Source organism: Apium graveolens, unplaced genomic scaffold (assembly GCF_009905375.1).
Source record: "Apium graveolens cultivar Ventura unplaced genomic scaffold, ASM990537v1 ctg3009, whole genome shotgun sequence".
NCBI classification, from domain to species: domain Eukaryota; kingdom Viridiplantae; phylum Streptophyta; class Magnoliopsida; order Apiales; family Apiaceae; genus Apium; species Apium graveolens.
Genome location: NW_027417900.1, coordinates 87,510 through 108,390, shown reverse-complemented (window position 1 = coordinate 108,390; position 20,881 = coordinate 87,510).

The window sequence follows — 20,881 nt, the reverse complement described above, 5'->3', positions numbered from 1 at the left end:
ACTCCTGAGCAGTTTCATCAGAGGCTCTTGTTCTTCAATATCTGCTGCACCACATTGAGGTGCAGGTTCTTGTGGGATTGGATCAGAAGATGTAGCTGTTGTACCCCTTTGAGATACATGTTCTTGTGTTCTTGATCCAGGAAAAAGTTCTTTTCCTTGCAGTATCTTGACACTAGCTTCTACTTTCTCATGAGAGACTTCCTCGCTCTCTTGTGATATTGCATGACTGGAGTTTCAGACAGCTCTACAAGTGCCTAACAGTAGACTGGATGTCAGAATTTAGATCTGATAAACTCTTTGTCTCCTCAGCAATTTTCTATTTAAGCTTGAGCAAATGCTGATTGTAATAGGCTTTGACCAATCTTCTTCTCTTTGGTATGGGATTTGCATTAGTATCAACAGCTGTGTCTCTTTCAGTTAATGGAACAACTAGTTTTAGGGAAAAATCAGATGAAAGGTTTGGAAATATGGAAGATAAGGTAGCATTGTCCTCATCTAAATCTGATTCTAATCCAGCAAGTACAAGTTTCCTCTTTACAATTTCTGAAGGTTTTGAAGAATGAGGAACTTGAGATGCTTAGTCTTTTGACTTAGCTACAATAGGATTTGTAGCTCTTTTTACCAAGTCTTTCTTTCTTTTTACAACAAGTGTCTTTTGAGAGACACCTGAGGTGGCTTCTGTTTGAGATTGTGGATGAGTTTGTGTTTGAGTTTTTGTGCTAAGGTGAGCTACAGGGGGGTTTCCAATAGTGATTTCCTGCAGCGTAGCACTTTGACTATTAAGCAAACCATAAGTCTCAGGAAGCCTTGCTAAAAGTAAGTTTTTTGCAACTAAAGGTAATCTCAAAGGAGCTAAATTCAACCGCTTTTCATCTTGTGAAATTAAGTCGGAAAAAGCCCTTTTTGTCAACTTAAACACTGACACTATCTGATTAGAGGGAATGGGGGTATTAGGAAAACAAGCACTGAAAATTAACTAACAGAATCTAGCATAATATACTATATTTATGTCAGCATTTATCCTATTACCAATAAAAGACAGAATTACTCGACCAAAATCATAATGTGAACCATAAATTAGAGAGTACCCTATATGTTGTGTCATAATGGGCAAGGCATCAAAATTTGAAGATTTGTTGTTGAAAGCCTTTATGATACAATCAAAGAAAAAAATTTTATTCCTTCCTTAGCCCATTCCTTTTTAATTGACCAAGGTTCTTCAAATCCTTGTCATAGCCAATCTCAGTAAATAATCTCCTCATCTCAATATCACCTACCAAACTTGAGTAGGAGGTATGAGTAGGCAACTGCCATGCATCCCTTACAGTTTGAGGAGTTACTATTCTTGTTGTATTATCAAATTCATATACAAGGCTTGGAGATCTATTAGCTCCTCCATCATCAAATACTCCCGTCCTCCAGATAGCAACCATCCGGTCACCAGAGATTGTGAGTGGAGCTGTGAGAGCAAACCCAATCTCACTGGATCTAAGAAAGTCCTGAAAAATTTGAAAATCAACTTTCATGCTGTTGTTAGATAGGATAGCTGAATAGTTGTTAGTCACAAACTTTGCACCACCATAATCAAATGGTTTAAAAGCAGCAGGTGAAGTCATGGTAAATTTTCCAAGAAAGATTTACGAACACTATTTAGGGTTTCAGAGTTTATGATTTTCAGAAGGGTAAAGTAGCGGAGAGAGGATAACACAGATAAGTAAAGTATCATCTAAAATCAAAAATTGATTTTATACAACAATTTTCTCCACTAATTTAGTCACGTGCAGTTTAATAGGATACGTGGCGATATACGATTGACTTAAAAAGTAATCATGTAAATGTGTATTACTATATGCACAGTTCTCGAGAATAAAGTTATGCATTAAACGAACATGTTCAAAATCCGTACTCAACGGTAAACACCTGTAACCATGAAAAATTTCCATCTGAGGCGAACTCCAACCTTGTAATTACAATGCTGATTTAAACAGTATTTTTATCAAAATAGTCAATCAAAATTTGACCATTAACAGCATGTAATCATAACTATCAGGATTTATCAACTACTGAAATAAACTATTAGTCAAAGCAAGTTTAACTAATAATAGAGTTTATAAGCATAATCAGTAGTTCAACATGCAATTTTCACATAAGATCGTTTAGCACAATTTGCATGTTATCATGGCATCAAACATTTAGTACAATAATCAGTATCTAGCAAGTATTGACACATAATAAGATACCATGCTTCAAAAATATCAGCAGACTTAATTATAAGAGTTTGAAAATTGTACTTATATCATTCCCAATTCATTCACCAATCTTCTGAATGTGGATTCACAGAGAGGCTTGGTGAATATATATGCTACTTGCTGACCTGTTGGAATAAAGACTAATTTTACTGTACCAGCTTCCACATGTTCCCTTATGAAATGGTATATGATGCTGATGTGCTTATTCATTGAATGCTACACTGGATTTTCTATCATTGCAATATCACTTTGATTATCACAATATATAGGAATAGAAGAATAGTCTAACCCATAATCCAGCAGCCGATTCTTCATCCATAGAATCTGGGCACAACAGCTTCCTGCAGCAATGTATTCTGCTTCTGCAGTTGATGTGGAAATTGAATTTTGTTTCTTTCTATACCAAGAAACCAATCTGCTACCAAGGAATTGGCAGCTTCCAGAAGTGCTTTTCCAGTCTATTTTGCATCCTGCAAAATCAGCATCTGAATATCCAGTTAGCTTAAAGTCTAAATCTCTAGGATACCATAATCCCAGAATTATGGCGTCTTTGAGATACATAAAAATTATTTCCACAGCTAATAAATGAGGTTCTCTAGGATCAGCTTGGAACCTTGCACAGAGACAGGTAGCATACATGATATCAGGTCTACTAGCAGTCAGATATAGGAGTGAGCTAATCATACCTCTGTATTTAGTTATATCTACTGAAAAACCAGTATTTAAACCTAACTTGGTTGCAGTGGCCATGAGAGTTGATGCAGTTGAGCAGTCTTGCATTCCAAATCTTTTGAGTAAATTCTTGGTGTATTTGGATTGATTTATGAAGATTCCTTCATCAGTCTGGTTAACTTATAACCCCAGAAAATAACTCAGTTCTTCCATCTTACTCATTTGATATCTGGACTACATTAGCATTACAAATCTCTCAATGAGTTTATCATTAGTAGATCCAAGAATGGTATCATCAACATATATTTGTATTACTAAAAAGTCCTTACCATGGTATTTATAAAAGAGAGTTTTATCTATTATACCTCTTGTGAAACCACTATTTAGAAGAAATATAGCAAGTGTTTCATGCCAGGCCCTTGCAGCTTGCTTCAGTCCATAGAGTGTTTTATCCAGTAAGTAGACATGATCAGGATACTTTGGATCAATGAACCCTGGAGGTTGTTCAACATAAACTTCCTCTTCAAGTTCTATATTTAGAAATGCACTCTTCACATCCATTTGGAACATTTTAAACTTCTTGTGAGCAGCATAGAAAAGAAAGATTCTTATTGCTTCTAACCTTGCAACTGGAGCAAATGTCTCATCATAATCAATGCCTTCTTGTTGTGAGTAACCCTTTGCAACCAGTCTTGCTTTATTCCTTGTGATAATGCCCTCACTGTTAGTTTTGTTTCTAAACACCCACTTTGTGCCAACTATAGATCTGTTTTTTGTTCTTGGCACAAGAGTCCGGACTTTGTTCCTTTCAAATTCATTGAGTTCCTCTTGCATTGTTGTGACCCGGTCAGCATCTTGCAGAGCTTCTTCAACCTTCGTAGGTTCAGTTTGAGATAGAAAAGAATGGTAGAGACATTCATTCTGAGTGGGTTTTCTTGTTTTTACACCACTTTCAGGGTTTCCAATGATTAAGTCAGGTGTGTGTGACTTAGACCATTTTCTTACAGATGGAAGTTGACTCCTAGAAGATGAATCTCCCCCTTGATCCATGAATTATCTGTAATACCCTTGATTAGTACCACTATTGTTTCCTGATGCTCCCCCTGAATCAGTGTTCCCATTGTTATCAGTATTTGACTCATCAGAATTTGAGGAATATGAGTCTGATGATATTTATATTATTGTTTCCTAAGTTGAATCACTTGTATTAGTCTCTGGATTTGAGTCATGTTGCTCCCCCTCAACATATGTTTCAGTATCAGAAGAATTTCCACTGTTTTGTGGAACCTCGGAGCTTTGAGTGATATCAGGATTTAATGTATTAGAGTCAGGACTTAAAAGTTCAGCATAAGATACTTCATTTTCAAATCTCAATTTTTCATGGTCATTTGCATCTTCTAGACCTGTTATCTTTTTGTCATCAAAAGATACATGAATAGATTGCATGACTGTCCTTGTTCTTAGATTGTAAACTCCGAAGGCTTTTATAGACAATGGATATCCCACAAAAATTCCTTTATCAGCTTTCAAATCAAACTTGGTAAGCTGTCCCAGATGAGTTTTGAGAACAAAACACTTATAACCAAATATATGAAAATATTTCAAATTTGGCTTCTTTCCTTTCACCATCTCAAATGGTGTTTTTCCATGCTTGTTGATCAATGTTTCAATTTGTGTAAAGCAAGCAGTTTGCATAGCCTCATCCCAGAAGTAGGTAGGCAATCTTGCTTCCTCTAGTATGGTTCTTGCAGCTTCTATTAGAGTTCTGTTCTTTCTTTCAACAACTCCATTTTGTTGTGGAGTTCCAGGAGCAGAAAACTCTTGTTTTATCCCCTTGAGTTTGCAGAACTCTTCCATAGAGCTATTCTTGAATTCAGTTCCATTATCACTTATGTGGCGCCCTCCAAACCCGGGTCAGAGGTTTGGGGTCCACAACATATACTCAATATATAAACCTGTATAGAAAATATTATTTGCAATGACCCTGCTTTACATAACCATGGATCGCAACAGGTTAAAGTATGAAAACAAGCCACAACCTTAACTTTTATCACAACACACCAAATTCCCAACTAATTAAATTTACAACTGATATGAAATTATTCTTACAACCTTACTATCTCACTACTGCAATAAGCTCCTGCTAGCTCGATCAATCATAATCTGGAATCCTAGCTCGAACATTGAACTGGGAAACCTCGCTATCAACCGTATCCTTCTTAACTGTAGAATACATAAAAAGATTCGTAAAAGTGAGCTAACTAGCTCAGCAAGTCATATTATCAATAACTGAGGTTAAACAATAATAAACGAGGTGATTCAAAGGAATCAAGTTTCTCGTTAAACAACCAATAAAATTGGATATTCATTTAAAGTTTTTAAAACCAAGGTTAGGCTGCTGATCAGTCACGCGCTAACCCCGAGCAAAGCACACATCACTGCTCTAACTACTGGATCCAAGGCACACATTGGCCTAACTTGACCATCGATATGGTCCGACCACGAATCTGGTCCACACAAAGAAAACTATCCAATTCTAAAGCATTTCAATATGATCAACAATAGAGTTCAATAAAAACAGATCATAATTAATAACAATAAAATATTTGTAAAAGAGCATGGTAAAAATTCATGGTTACCGAAAGCGTATGTCAAAGTACATAAAAGAAGTGGCGTTCAGCCGGTAGGATAATCAGGTATTAGATGAATAATATTTCTTCAAGGTTTTAATACTTTGATATCACAAGGTATGGTTGAGTATAAAAGTTTCTGTATGTTTAAACAATTATGTTTCAGTGTTTGGTATATGATGGATATATATTTGTGGAGTAGTATTGTATTTGTGTGGTTTAATATCTGGTAAATCAACAAGAAATGGTTCACAAAGAACAAGGCTTACGGCTCAAAGATCAAATGATATGGCTCAGGATCAAGGCTGAAGGATTCAAAATATTTACAGTATAAAACAGAGCTATTTTGGGTATTAACAGTATTGCACAAGAGCATTTAGAAATATTTGCATTATATCTTGATAAAGGTTTAGAAATACTTGCCTTATCATAATCGATTTCAACTTCACTTGTACTTGTCTAATGACTTCATTCAACAACCACTCGTCTGCTTCTCCTATGCCTCGCTTCTATCCTCTGATTACTTGCTGTATTTTCTACATATCAATTCTATTTTCTGATCACCTGCTTCTCTTTCCTACGCCTTGCTTACTCTGCTATGCATCATAAGTATCTATCAATATTTAACTCATATGATTCTATTCGACATACACTTCAATCTACCCTTCGTTTCACCCAAATCCGATTAACGGATTGAAAGTTACGCTATAAACAAGTAAACACCGAACATATAGACCGACAGTCAACCAACAGGTCACATATAACACATAACACATTAAATAATCAATGACATATCATTTTTAAAGGAGTTTCGGGTCGTAAACAGGCTTTCAGGTATTTAAAATTATTTTTAAAACATTTTTCGGAATTAAAACGGGTCGTTGGATCAATTTCAGAATATTAAACAGGGTTCGGTTGGCCAATTCTGGCTTCAAAACAATTTTATAATAATTATCGAGTCTTGAAAATAATTTAGAATAATATTTTAAAGCTCAAAACTATTTTTCAGAATTTTTTTAAATCATTTTTAAATAATTAAATCTAATTAAATAATTAAATAAAATCAATTAATAATTAATTAAATCAATTAATCAATTAATTTTCGAATTAATTGACCAATTAATCAATTAAAAATTAACTGAAATTAATTAACTAATTAATTTAGATTTGTTTTTGAATTAAAAATAATTTTTGGAATTAAAATAATAATTTTTAGAATTTTTAGAAATTAAAAACAAATTTTGGAAATGAATTTATAAAAGAAATCTTATGTTTAAAAGTTTTTGAAACAGAAATCTAATTTCTGCAAAGCTGGGAAACCTTGGGGGGTTAAACTGTAAAAACATAAGTTAGAAATTCATTTTACAGAATTTTAGATCAAAACCGGGTCAAACCGGGTCGGAACTCCGGGTCACCAAGAACAGAAACGTGTTGCGAAGAACCCAGTTTCCGGTGACCGGAATACGGCTCCGGTGAGCCCTGATTCAGGCGAAAACAGAATGGTTTGACACGATTCAAGTGGGGTTTTCATTCTAAACCATTTCAGGAGTTCAAATCAGTTAACAAATGGACCAAACGACATCTGGAAACGAAAATCCGGCCAAAACACGAAGAACTACGACGAGAACTTCAAAATACAACTCCGAGCTTATCAGAAATCGTTTGTGACATATGAATATATGATTCGATTGCAAATTTGATAAGGAACACGATGCACCCATCAAGATCGACTGAAAACCCCTAACCAAGATTCCCCCAAATCGAATTGAAAACATTCAAACCATATAAACCCTAATTCCTTCAATCAGAGAATTAAACTTAAAATTGAACATGTTATTGAACTCCAAATCAAGAGTATAATATACCAAAATCATCAGGAAGAAAAGATCTTTAATATGCAAGCATCAAATCATACAAACAATCTTCCGTACAAAAATTCATCATTTAATTATCAAGAAATTCGAATATAAATAATTAAATAGAAAATCACCTGATATTTCTGGGTTGAAATTGATGGAAGATTTGGATTCTAGATTTCAGTAGCTTCGTTTTGAGTATATGTACGCCAAAATCGGATATCGATAACGCCTCCGAATTTGTGTGTAATTACGAAGAACATAATATAATTATAGTATTTTCTCTGTAGAAATTCTGTAAATACTGTTTGCAAATGATTTCCGGTATAAAATAAAATACGGTAGAGGCTATTTATAATTATGGGAAATTAGTATTCGTTGGATCATTTCGGATATAAAACGGTACGTTTATTTATAAAAACTGATCCAAACGGTATCGGTTTTCGGGATAATTATCCAAATCAGTACAATTTGTACTGCGGTCTTGGTCTCAGCGCCTGGTTACACGTATCACGAGGTGATAATTGTGATTGTTTAATAAAAAAGCTCTCGTTTATCGAAAATACGAGTTTTATTGATTTACCGATACGAATAATGTATCGAAAATATTGCGCCGGGACCAGCACCGGACAAACCGTACGCCGGATCGAAAAAGTCAAAACATGGAAAATGCTCGGAATATTACAATTAGGTTAGGAAGGAGTTCTCGGAAGAGTTTCGGGTTCTAAAAACGTAAAAACGGATAACGGTGATTGGTTCCCGTTTTTATAAAATAGATTTTAAATACCCGGAAAAAAATTGTATAAAATCCATATGATTCCTATAAATTCATAAATCAACATAAAAATAATTAGGAAGATATGACAATTATCTATATTTTATTTTGGACATATAAAAATTAAAATACTCAATTAATAATATTTTTAAACATCCAAACACATTTAACACTTAACAAATAACTCACAGAATAGATACTGAACACATATAATAATAATTTAATAACAAAAATAATTTCACGATATATCCCAGATATTACATCCTTCCTCCCTTAAAAGGATTCTGTCCTCAGAATCTCCTAAGAAAATAAATGAGGGTATTTTCCTTCATATTACTTTCTAACTCCCAGGTTGACTCTTCAACCTTTGGGTTTTTCCATAATACTCTTACTAACTTTACCACTTTATTATTATTATTATTTTTTAATACTTTCTCTCTTTCTTTCAGAATCTCTATCGGACTCTCTACATATGGCAAATCTGTCTGAAGCTCTATTAGCTCCTATCTATTACATGCTTGGAGTCTGGATTATACTTCCTAATCGTCGATACGTGAAAAACATTGTGAATGTGTTCCATGTGCGAAGGTAACGATAACTCGTGGGCTACTTTGCCAACGTGCTTTAACATTTTGAAAGGTCCAACATATCTTGGGCTCGGTTTTCCTTTCTTTTCAAACCTCGTTAATCCCTTCCACGGTGATAACAAATTCCCTTCTTCGAATTCCATATATTTCCTTGATTAGTCTGCATATTTCCTTTGGCGATCTTGTGCTGCTATCAATCTTTTCTGGATAACTTTAATAACTTCTCTTTGTCTGCTGCACTAATTTAGGTTCAAGTAATTTGCGTTCTCCTACTTCGTCCCAATACACTGGAGATCTGCCTTTGCGTCCCTAAAGGGCTTCATAGGATGGCATCCCAATACTGGCGTGATAACTGTTGTTGTAAGCAAATTCTACCAGAGGTAAATGCTCGTTCCAATTTCCTTTAAAATCAATAGTACACGCATGTAACATGTCCTCGATTGTCTATATCGTTCCTTTACTCTGGCCGTCTATCTGCGGGTTGTAAGACGTACTAATATTCGGTCTCGTTCCCAAACATTTTTGAAATTTTTCCAAAAATCTTGAATTAAATCTTGAATCTCGATCGGATATGATGGACACAGGAATTCCATGACGAACTACAATTTCTTTTAAGTACATATGAACTGACTTGTCCCTTGAAAATCTTCCATTTATAGACAGAAAATGAGCTGACTTGATAAATCTATCCATTATAATCCAAATGGTATCATGATTAGCTCTTGTGCTTGGTAACCCAACTATGAAATCCATGGCGATATGCTCCCACTTTCACTCTGGACCTCCGATAGCTGTAGCAATCCACTTGGTCTCTGATGTTCTACTTTAACTCTTTGACATATGTAACATCTGCTAATCCATTCCGTAATTTCCCTCTTCGTATCTGGCCACCAATAATTTTCCTTTAAATCTCTATACATCTTGGTACTTCCTGAATGGATTGAATACCTTGAATTATGAGCTTTCTGTAAAGTTTCATTCTTCAATTCCGTCACTGGTGGAATCCGATTTCTAGAAGAAAACCTAAGAATACCTTGATCGTCCTTTTTGGATCATGAACCCTGACTTCCTATTCCAACTTCTAGAATTCCATAGATAATTCTTCTGGTATAGTCTCTAAGTTCATTCTCTCTCCTTCTTACTCATCTCTTGCCACTACATTTGCTATTTTCTCGGGAGTTCATAATTCAAACTTTTATGGTCCGTATATATCTCATATATTTCTCTATACTTATAATATTTCCCAATCCTTCAAAATGAATACTATTATTGCTTTTAAATTCCCAGTTATGAGTAGGGTACTTCTGCTAATAAGGTTTCGGTTGTCTGGATGCATATGCAATAACTGTATTGCTTTGCGTCAACACACATCCTATTCCCTTACGAGAAGTATCACTATAAACTACCAAATATCCCTGATACATTCAAAGTGATAAAATAGGTGTTGTAATCATTCTTTCATTTAACTCCGCAAAACTCTCTTCACCCTTCTCCATTTCATATAACCTTCTTGCTTTTCCTTGTTAGCCTCATCCAAAATATTGCAACTTTCAAGAAAACTTGCACAATTTCTGATAATAACTGGTCCACGATAAAACTTCTTACTTTTATTGGTGCTTCTGGTCTTTCTTCATTCATATTATCTTTAAACTCCTCTGCTGAATCCCCTTTTTGTCTCCTCCTTACTGACGGTCTATACTAAGAATTACACTTCCTGGCATTAAAGTTTTCACCTGGTAACCTTTGTATACCGCTTCCTTTTCCTTTGACTCCTCGGCTATCATTGTATATGTTGCATGATTCTTCTTAAGTAACACAAGTACGTCTTATCCAGATTCCTCCTTTTAGATTCTACTTATCAAATTTAAATATCATTGGTATATCAGTTCATCCCACTAACATTTCTAGAATTTTATAACAACAGTACTGAGTTCTGAAAATTATCTTTGATATGTTCATAAGTTCAATCTTCACTTGGTAATATGCCCAGTCTTAAGTCAATCTTATAAAAATATCTTGCTTCATTCAAATCATTGGTTCGTGGTAACAGATATCTGCTCTTTAGAGTAAACTTGTTGAGCTTTCGCTAACACATCTTCTCACATTTCCATCTTTTTTATTAACACATCGTGTCGGTGCACTTTAGGGGGTATGCTAGGTCCAGTTGCTTTTTCTTCTAATTATCTCCTACGTTTGCTCTGGTAACTCCTTTATTTTATCTGGTGCCATTCTGTGTGGCGATTTGGACACTGGCTTCATTTCAGGTACTAAATTAATCATAGACGCATTTTCTTTATCTAAAGGAAATATTGGTAACTCATCTGGAAACATGTCTTGAGACTGTAAAATCTTCAAGTTCGGTTTGCTCCGGACTCTTAGTTATAATCGCCATAGCACTTATATTTTGGTCATTGTAATCTTAAATCACTCTTAACAAGTTCTTTACTTTCCTTTGTCCTCTAAACTTCTTCATGTTCTCATTTGGCGTCTTCAGAACTATCTTCCAGCACGACGGTCTACCTGGACATCACACTTGAATAGTTAATCCATTCCTTAGAATAATGTCAAATCCTCTTATCTCAAATGATATCAATTCTTCACAACTTATTTCCAGAAATATCAATTCCGCCATTGGTACTTACTTATTCAATAACTATACGTTCTTAACTTGCTAGTCCTTTAGTTATAAACCTATTGATTAGACAGGATAATTCATCTTATCAATAAAACCTTGAGAGATATATGATCAATTTGCTCCCATGTCTTTCAATACTTTAACGTATAAGGTATCCACAATAATCTTCCATGTCATAACCTCCATATTCTAAATAATATATTGCAAATTCTTGTTCTCGAAGACATATTCCGTATTGAAGTAGATTCCCTTGACTCACAATGCATCCCTGGCTAGGGCCAGTGATTTGTAATTCTCACTATATGCCCTTGTTTCCTTTCTATGCATGAGAGGTAGATGAGACTTTGCCCGCTGAGTGTATAATACATTGACTTTTGTTTGAGAAGCTCTCGCAAAGAACAACGGTACAACAAAACAATTAGAAGGATTCATAATTTTAATAAACTTAGAGTTGAAAAGAAAGAAGAAGTAATGTTTTGAATATTAATGAGACAACCACATTGGTACTTAAGATGGCCAGTCTTTCATACCGTATGGCATCCAGCACATGATTAGGTGGCGTCCCACCCGACTCTTTGTTATTTCGACAAAGTGTCTCATCATAACACTGTTTGTCCCAATCAGAAAACAAAACTTGAGGGGAACAATTGAATTTGAAAGGAATACAAAATCTTCCATTTTGATATCATCAGAAAGAATTTATTAAGAAAAAGGAGTTCATACATTGTTAGGAATTAAAAAGGAATATACGCTGTAATGTTGAGGACGAGAATGATACCATTGATCACCATCCACATTTCACTTGTATTCATCTTTCGAGCTTGCTCAATCATTTCCCAATTGTATCACATAACAACTTTAGAAGTAGGCTAAAATGCCTTCGCAACTAAGCATTATTATAGATTCTTACTTGTTAAGTCTCGCGTTTGTACCGTCGCACCTACACGTATAATACTTTAACAATTCGATCATAATGGCGTTCTTATCAGATAACCTTGAGTTTTCTCTTTTTAATTTGGAATAACCATGAATCATTCAACATAACGATCATTTTGTTAATAATATTCTTCCTTTAGAAAAGTCTGGAAATTTTCCCAATCTTCTTCAGTCATGCTCAGGCTTCCGTTTAATCAATGAATTCTTCGAACTCTGATAATCCCAGTTATTGGATGAATAGTTACCCCGTACGCTGGTTCTGTTGTTAATCCTATCAGACAATACTTGCACCAACTTCTTCATAATCGCAGGTTACCTCGTTCTCCGAATTAACAATACTGAGTCTGAAACAACATCCTTCCAGATAATCCAAGTCTTCTGACAAACAAGAAACTCAAGTAGTAACTTGACAACCGATGTTTAAAACTTATTTTATTCAAAAAGGCTTTTAGAAATTTTGTAAGGAAAATCTTTTTCAAAAACTTGTTAAAATTTTTGAAAATTTTGAAAATCACGCCTCCGGTTGTCCTTACTGTATGAGTTGGTTGTTGTCCTTCTTATGACCAAATACCAAGTTAAAGAACGATCACTCAAAGGTCCATTCACTTCTATTTATCTCCTTTCCTTCATTGGGTCTATTACTTTCCGTAATTAATGAAAAATTCCGCTGTCATTGCACGTTATCTTATTCGTAGCTTCACATTAAGGCTCCCATACTGGTAGTACTCCCGTTATCCACTTTGCAATCATTAAGTGGAACAGACTATCCAATAGTCAATAAGTCAGCTAATATCACATCATCTTGTTAAAACATATATCACATCATTACAACACTATTTTTCTAATTTTAAGAAATCTTCAGATCCCTAATCTCCTCTAACTCTCTCTCTTCAACACTTATCTACCCCATTCCACAAGCTAGTCATGAGTGGCCTAATTACTAATAGCTTCTTGTAACCTGATAACAGCCATCCTTTAGAATACTTGAATCTTCTTTCTAAACTCCTTCTCACCTTAATTTGTATTTCAATACTCACCATTTATTGCAGCTCCCGAATCCATCTTTATAAATACAATTGTTTCATAGAACAGATTTTAAACTGGGGTGTAGAACAAGGTGTAGGGTAAATTGAAAGGGCACACTCACAATCGATGTCTAGTAAAACAAGAATAAACAGATAGAAGTTTCTTAAATAGGTCGCCTCATATCAAGAGGTAATAGAATAGCGTTAAATAACTTGGAGAGACGCAACAGTCATAATAAAAAGGTAATACCATTACTACTGATGGAGGAACAAGGCGCAAATCGAATCTGGGAGAAGATGACGATCCTTAGACGGAAAGCTCCAAACGATCAGTTGATGCAGGGAAATCAGGATCTGCCATTGCCGTTACCTGGATATCACGTCGCTAGTTAAGAATCCCGAATCGCAACACGAACCATGCCGAAGACCTACTATACAGTCGCACTCAACCTCACGATGACCTATCTTTCGATTTCTTATTCCTAATCCTAACCCTCTACCCAATCCCGACAATCTAGGCTTGTTTCAGTGACTTATAACCTGTAGCTCTGATACCAACCTGTGGCGCCCTCCAAACCCGTGTCAGAGGTTTGGGGTCCACAACATATACTCAATATATAAACCTGTATAGAAAATATTATTTGCAATGACCCTGCTATACATAACCACGGATCGCAATAGGTTAAAGTATGAAAACAAGCCACAACCTTAACTTTTATTACAACACACCAAATTCCCAACTAATTAAATTTACAAATGATATGAAATTATTCTTACAACCTTACTATCTCACTACTGCAATAAGCTCCTGCTAGCTCGATCAATCATAATCTGGAATCCTAGCTCGAACATTGAACTGGGAAACCTCGCTATCAACCGTATCCTTCTTAACTGTAGAATACATAAAAAGATTCGCAAAAGTGAGCTAACTAGCTCAGCAAGTCATATTATCAATAACTGAGGTTAAACAATAATAAACGAGGTGATTCAAATGAATCAAGTTTCTTGTTAAACAACCAATAGAATTGGATATTCATTTAAAGTTTTTAAAACCAAGGTTAGGCTGCTGATCAGTCACGCGCTAACCCCGAGCAAAGCACACAACACTGCTCTAACTACTGGATCCAAGGCACACATTGGCCTAACTTGACCATCGATATGGTCCGACCACGAATCTGGTCCACACAAAGAAAACTATCAAATTCTAAAGCATTTCAATATGATCAACAATAGAGTTCAATAAAAACAGATCATAATTAATAACAATAAAATATTTGTAAAAGAGCATGGTAAAAATTCATGGTTACCGAAAGGGTATGTCAAAGTACATAAAAGAAGTGGCCTTCAGCCGGTAGGATAATCAGGTATTAGATGAATAGTGTTTCTTCAAGGTTTTAATACTTTGATATCACAAGGTATGGTTGAGTATAAAAGTTTTCGTATGTTCAAACAATTCTGTTTCAGTGTTTGGTATATGATGGATATATATTTGTGGAGTAGTATTGTATTTATGTGGTTTAATATCTGGTAAATCAACAAGAAATGGTTCACAAAGAACAAGGCTTACGGCTCAAAGATCAAATGATATGGCTCAGGATCAAGGCTGAAGGATTCAAAATATTTACAGTATAAAACAGAGCTATTTTGGGTATTAACAGTATGTCACAAGAGCATTTAGAAATATTTGCATTATATCTCGATAAAGGTTTAGAAATACTTGCCTTATCATAATCGATTTCAACTTCACTTGTACTTGTCTAATGACTTCATTCAACAATCACTCGTCTGCTTCTCCTATGCCTCGCTTCTATCCTCTGATTACTTGCTGTATTTTCTACATGTCAATTCTATTTTCTGATCACCTGCTTTTCTTTCCTATGCCTTGCTTACTCTGTTAGGCATCATAACTATCTATCAATATTTAACTCATATGATTCTATTCGACATACATTTCTATCTACCCTTCGTTTCACCCAAATCCGATTAACGGATTGAAAGTTACGCTATAAACAAGTAAACACCGAACATATAGACTGACAGTCAACCAACATGTCACATATAACACATAACACGTTAAATAATCAATGACATATCATTTTTAAAGGAGTCTCGGGTCGTAAACAGGCTTTCAGGTATTTAAAATGATTTTTAAAACATTTTTCGGAATTAAAACGGGTCGTTGGATCAATTTCGGAATTTTAAATCATTTTTAAATAATTAAATCTAATTAAATAATTAATTAAAATCAATTAATAATTAATTAAATCAATTAATCAATTAATTTTCGAATTAATTGACCAATTAATCAATTAAAAATTAACTGAAATTAATTAACTAATTAATTTAGATTTGTTTTTGAATTAAAAATAATTTTTGGAATTAAAATAATAATTTTTAGAATTTTTAGAAATTAAAAACAAATTTTGGAAATGAATTTATAAAAGAAATCTTATTTTTAAAAGTTTTTGAAACAGAAATCTAATTTCTGCAAAGCTGGGAAACCTTGGGGGGCTAAACTAGAGATGCACAAAAGGCCCACCGGGTCGGGCCTTGACCGGGCCTTAAAAAGCCCGGGCTTTGACCGGGCCGGGTCACCAAGAACAGAAACGGGTGCGAAGAACCTAGTTTCCGGTGACCGGAATACGGCTCCGGTGAGCCCCGATTCAGGCGAAAACAGAATGGTTTGACACGATTCAAGTTGGGTTTTCATTCTAAACCATTTCAGGAGTTCAAATCAGTTAACAAATGGATCAAACGTTATCTGGAAACGAAAATCCGGTCAAAACACGAAGAACTCCGACGAGAACTTCAAAATACAACTCCGAGCTTATCAGAAATCGTTTGTGACATATGAATATATGATTCGATTGCAAATTTGATAAGAAACACGATGCACCCATCAAGATCGACTGAAAACCCCTAACCAAGATTCCCCCAAATCGAATTGAAAACATTCAAACCATATAAACCCTAATTCCTTCAATCAGAGAATTAAACTTAAAATTGAACGTGTTATTGAACTCCAAATCAAGAGTATAATATACCAAAATCATCAGGAAGAAAAGATCTTTAATATGCAAGCATCAAATCATACAAACAATCTTCCGTACAAAAATTCATCATTTAATTATCAAGAAATTCGAATATAAATAATTAAATAGAAAATCACCTGATGTTTCTGGGTTGAAATTGATGGAAGATTTGGATTCTAGATTCCAGTAGCTTCGTTTTGAGTATATGTACGCCAAAATCGGATATCGATAACGCCTCCGAATTTGTGTTTGATTACGAAGAATATAATATAATTATAGTATTTTCTCTGTAGAAATTCTGTAAATACTGTTTGCAAATGATTTCTGGTACAAAATAAAATACGGTAGAGGCTATTTATAATTATGGGAAATTAGTATCCCGTTGGATCATTCCGGATATAAAACGGTACGTTTATTTATAAAAACTGATCCAAACGGTATCGGTTTTCGGGATAATTATCCAAATCAGTACAATTTGTACTGCGGTCTTTGTCTCAGCGCCTGGTTACACGTATTACGAGGTGATAATTGTGATAGTTTAATAAAAAAGCTCTCGTTTATCGAAAATACGAGTTTTATTGATTTACCGACACGAATAATGTATTGAAAATATTGCGCCAGTACCAGCACAGGACAAATCGTACTTCGGATCGAAAAAGTTAAAACATGGAAAATGCTCGGAATATTACAATTAGGTTAGGAAGGAGTTCTCGGAAGAGTTTCGGGTTCTAAAAACGTAAAAACGGATAACAGTAATTGGTTCCCGTTTTTATAAAATAGATTTTAAATACCCGGAAAAAGATTGTATAAAATCCATATGATTCCTATAAATTCATAAATCAACATAAAAATAATTAGGAAGATATGGCAATTATCTATATTTTATTTTAGACATATAAAAATTAAAATACTCAATTAATAATATTTTTAAACATCCAAACACATTTAACACTTAACAAATAACTCACAGAATAGATATTGAACACATATAATAATTATTTAATAACAAAAATAATTTCACGATATACCCCAGATATTACAACTTATGTTGATCTTTACTTTGTATGTTGATCCTTTTTCCAGCTCCCTCACATGATCAAAAAGAATGGATGGAGATTCATCCTTGGTGTGCAGAAAATACACCCATGTGTATCTTGTATATTCATCAATAATTACGAGTGCATACCTCTTCTTGGAAATTGACATAACATTCACTGGACTAAAGAGATCAACATGAAGTAGATGATATGGTTCAAGAATGGAGGATTCAGTTTTACTCTTAAAAGATGTCTTCCTTTGTTTGGCTTTCTCGCATGAATTACATAAGCCATCAGGAGTAAACACTACATTGGGAAATCCTCTTACAAGATCTTTCCTCACAAGTTCATTGATATTGTTAAAGTTAAGGTAAGAAAGTCTTTTATGCCAGTTCCAGCTGTCTTCCATAGATACTCTACTCAGTAGACAAACTTCTGAATTATCCATCCTTGTGGAGACCCTGACTTCATATAAACATCCATGTCTTACAATAGTCAATGTGATCTTTCCATCAAACTTACCGACAATTTCACAATGCTCCTCATAAAAATTGACATGGTAACCTCTATCACAGATTTGACTCTCACTGATCAGATTATGCTTGCGTTCTGCAATTAGAGCTATATTTTCAATGATGACATTTCCAATTTTGATTTTTCCATATCCCAAAATTTTTCCTAAGTTTCCATCTCCATAAGAAACACTTGGGCCAGCCTTGTCCTTAAATTCTGATAGCATGGATTTATAACCAGTCATATGTCCTAAGCATCCACTGTCCAAGACTATAGCATTCCTCCTGTCACCCTGCAATCAGTAATTTGAATCAGTTAGTATTTTTAAGGACCCGGACTTGCTTGGATCCTTTGGCCTTTTTAAGTTTATTAACATATGTAGCAGAAGACATCATATCAGAATTTATGTTAACATTCTTACTATCAGTATTTATACACGTAGAAACAGATTTTACTTTAACTAAAGAGGGTTTCAGTTTATAAAAATAATAATACAAACTGTGATACTCTTTACATGTATAAATAGAGTGCCAAACACTACCATAATGAAAACAAGGATTCTGTGGTTTATATCTAACTATTCTATTCCTAAACTCTGATTTAGAAAGAACAACTTTTATCTTTTTCTTCTTCCTGCAAGAATTAGAAAGATGATTAGTGCTACCACAGTTTGAACAGGTCTTTCTAGGTGTATTAGGAGGAGTATAATTTCAACTCTTATTAACACCTACCTTGCCATTCCTATTTTACCTAAACCTTTTCCTCTTGTCCTTCATGTGTAAGTCCTTCAGCTTTTGCTTAAGCTGATCTGAGTCATTGAACCAATATTTACTGAATTTGTGTGAACTTGTTCACTCTTTTCAGTAATTAAGTTAGATCTAGGTGCTGAGGTAGTACCTTCCTCATGGATTGATTTAACAGTATTAACACTTGGATTAAACTTAATGGTCTTTATTTAAACCTTGTTCAATTTGACCTGACTATCACTTTTTTTTGGTTTTGTTTTCTCAGTTTCTTCTCCACTTTTCTTATCAGAATTAGATCTAGCTGAATATCCTAATCCTAATCCCCAATAGCCATTCTCTAAAATTTCCTGAGTTGACTATCCTGAGTTAGTCCAAAGTTTAATGACTTCTCTTTCTTTAGCTAGCTCCTTCTCTAGATAAGCATGCTTTTTTATCAATTTTTTTAACAAAGCATTATCTCTTTCTTTTTGAATTTCTAGAATGGAAAGCAACTCAGTTTCTAGGTGATCATTGCTTTTCTTTAACACATAGTTTTCCCTCTTGATTATATTATTCTCTAAGGTTTGATCCCTAAAACTAACATGTAGAGGCTTAAGAAATAATCTTAATTCATAGATATCATCAGTATCAAACGCAAGAGTAGTCTGAGGTACCTTTAATTCAGTATTGTTAGCCTTAGCATTAGCATTTGCCATGAGAGCATAATTGATCCCATCATCTGAATCTGATGAATCATCCCAGTTTCTCTTCTTTGAGATCAAAGCTTGTTTCTTCTAAGTGTTAGGGCGAAAACACGTGCTAAAATTACCCGCAAGTATACGCGTTCGCAAGTAGTATAAGATATAAATCAGATTCGTACCCAAAGAGACTCTTTTTAGTTAACTTAAGATTATGCACCTATGCAACAATGGTATGACTATCGCTCAATGCTAAGACAATAACAAGTTGAGATGTTTATAACTAAGATTAAACTAACATGCAATTAACTAAAAATAAAAGTGATTGAATTAACTATATAGGAAAAACATAGGTTCTAACTTTATTAAATATTTCATTCAAAGTCATTGTTCTTAACCTTAGCATGCAATGGTGATGACAACTAATCAGATAATACGAAACTAGTAAACGCCAACTTTCGTTGCACGAATACCCTACTACTAGACATCCATAAAAAAGATAGAAGCTGAATATACACCATTTATGTTGAGACCCTAGATGTATATAGAATTTGAAAACATGAAGATTTAATGAACAAGTTATCTATCGTGATTACATAGGGAAAGTAAAATGGTTAAAATTACCTACGAATAATGCATAATAAATACATGAACCTATGCTAGCATGGCAAATTCTAAACCTCTATATTCACTTTCGCTTCAATAGAGATTAACACGCTATCTTATATGTTAGCTACACACATATGAAGAATAAGCACAACCAATACCGGGATATCAATCAATCACCACACACCAAGATATTGAACAAATTAACTATAGAAATCCATAAGTAAATCCGTTAAAACCCCACGATAACGATTAGTTCATAACCGAACTCATCGTCACCATGGGTTCCAATGAAAGCATGACAATAAACAATATAAAAGTACTACGGTTCAAAGACAAATAAAAAACAAGCATCCAAGTATCAACTATACCAAAAAAACTAAAGTCTTCATCTCTGTCGCCATCTTGTGCTCTCTAGGTCTTCTCAATGCTCTCCCTTGGCTCCTTGTTGTTAAAAACATCTTTTTATGGATATATATAGGCTCCAGGATGACCAGGACTCTCAAAATCTTCAATTTCGACTAAAATCAAGATTCTAGTGCAGAAACAGGGCGCAGGCGTGCTACTTTCGGGCGCGGCCGTGCTGGAATAGTGATTTCTGGAGCACGGGCGCGCTGGTTCTGGCGCGGCCGTGCTGGCCTTCTGGAAATTTTCTGACAATTCTTCTTTTAGCCATATCTTGAGTTCTACTCGTCAGAATTAGGCAATTCAACTTCCCACGCGAAGCTAACGTGATTCTATACAATTTGGGAATGGCATTGACTTCCTATTATTAGATATTTTTGGAATATTTCCTTGAAAATCTCCTTTCTTCTTTTAACTCACGCCTGAAATGCAATAACACAAAAACATATAAAAAATACCAACAACTTGATTCTAAAACACCAACTTAAGCTTGTAATGAA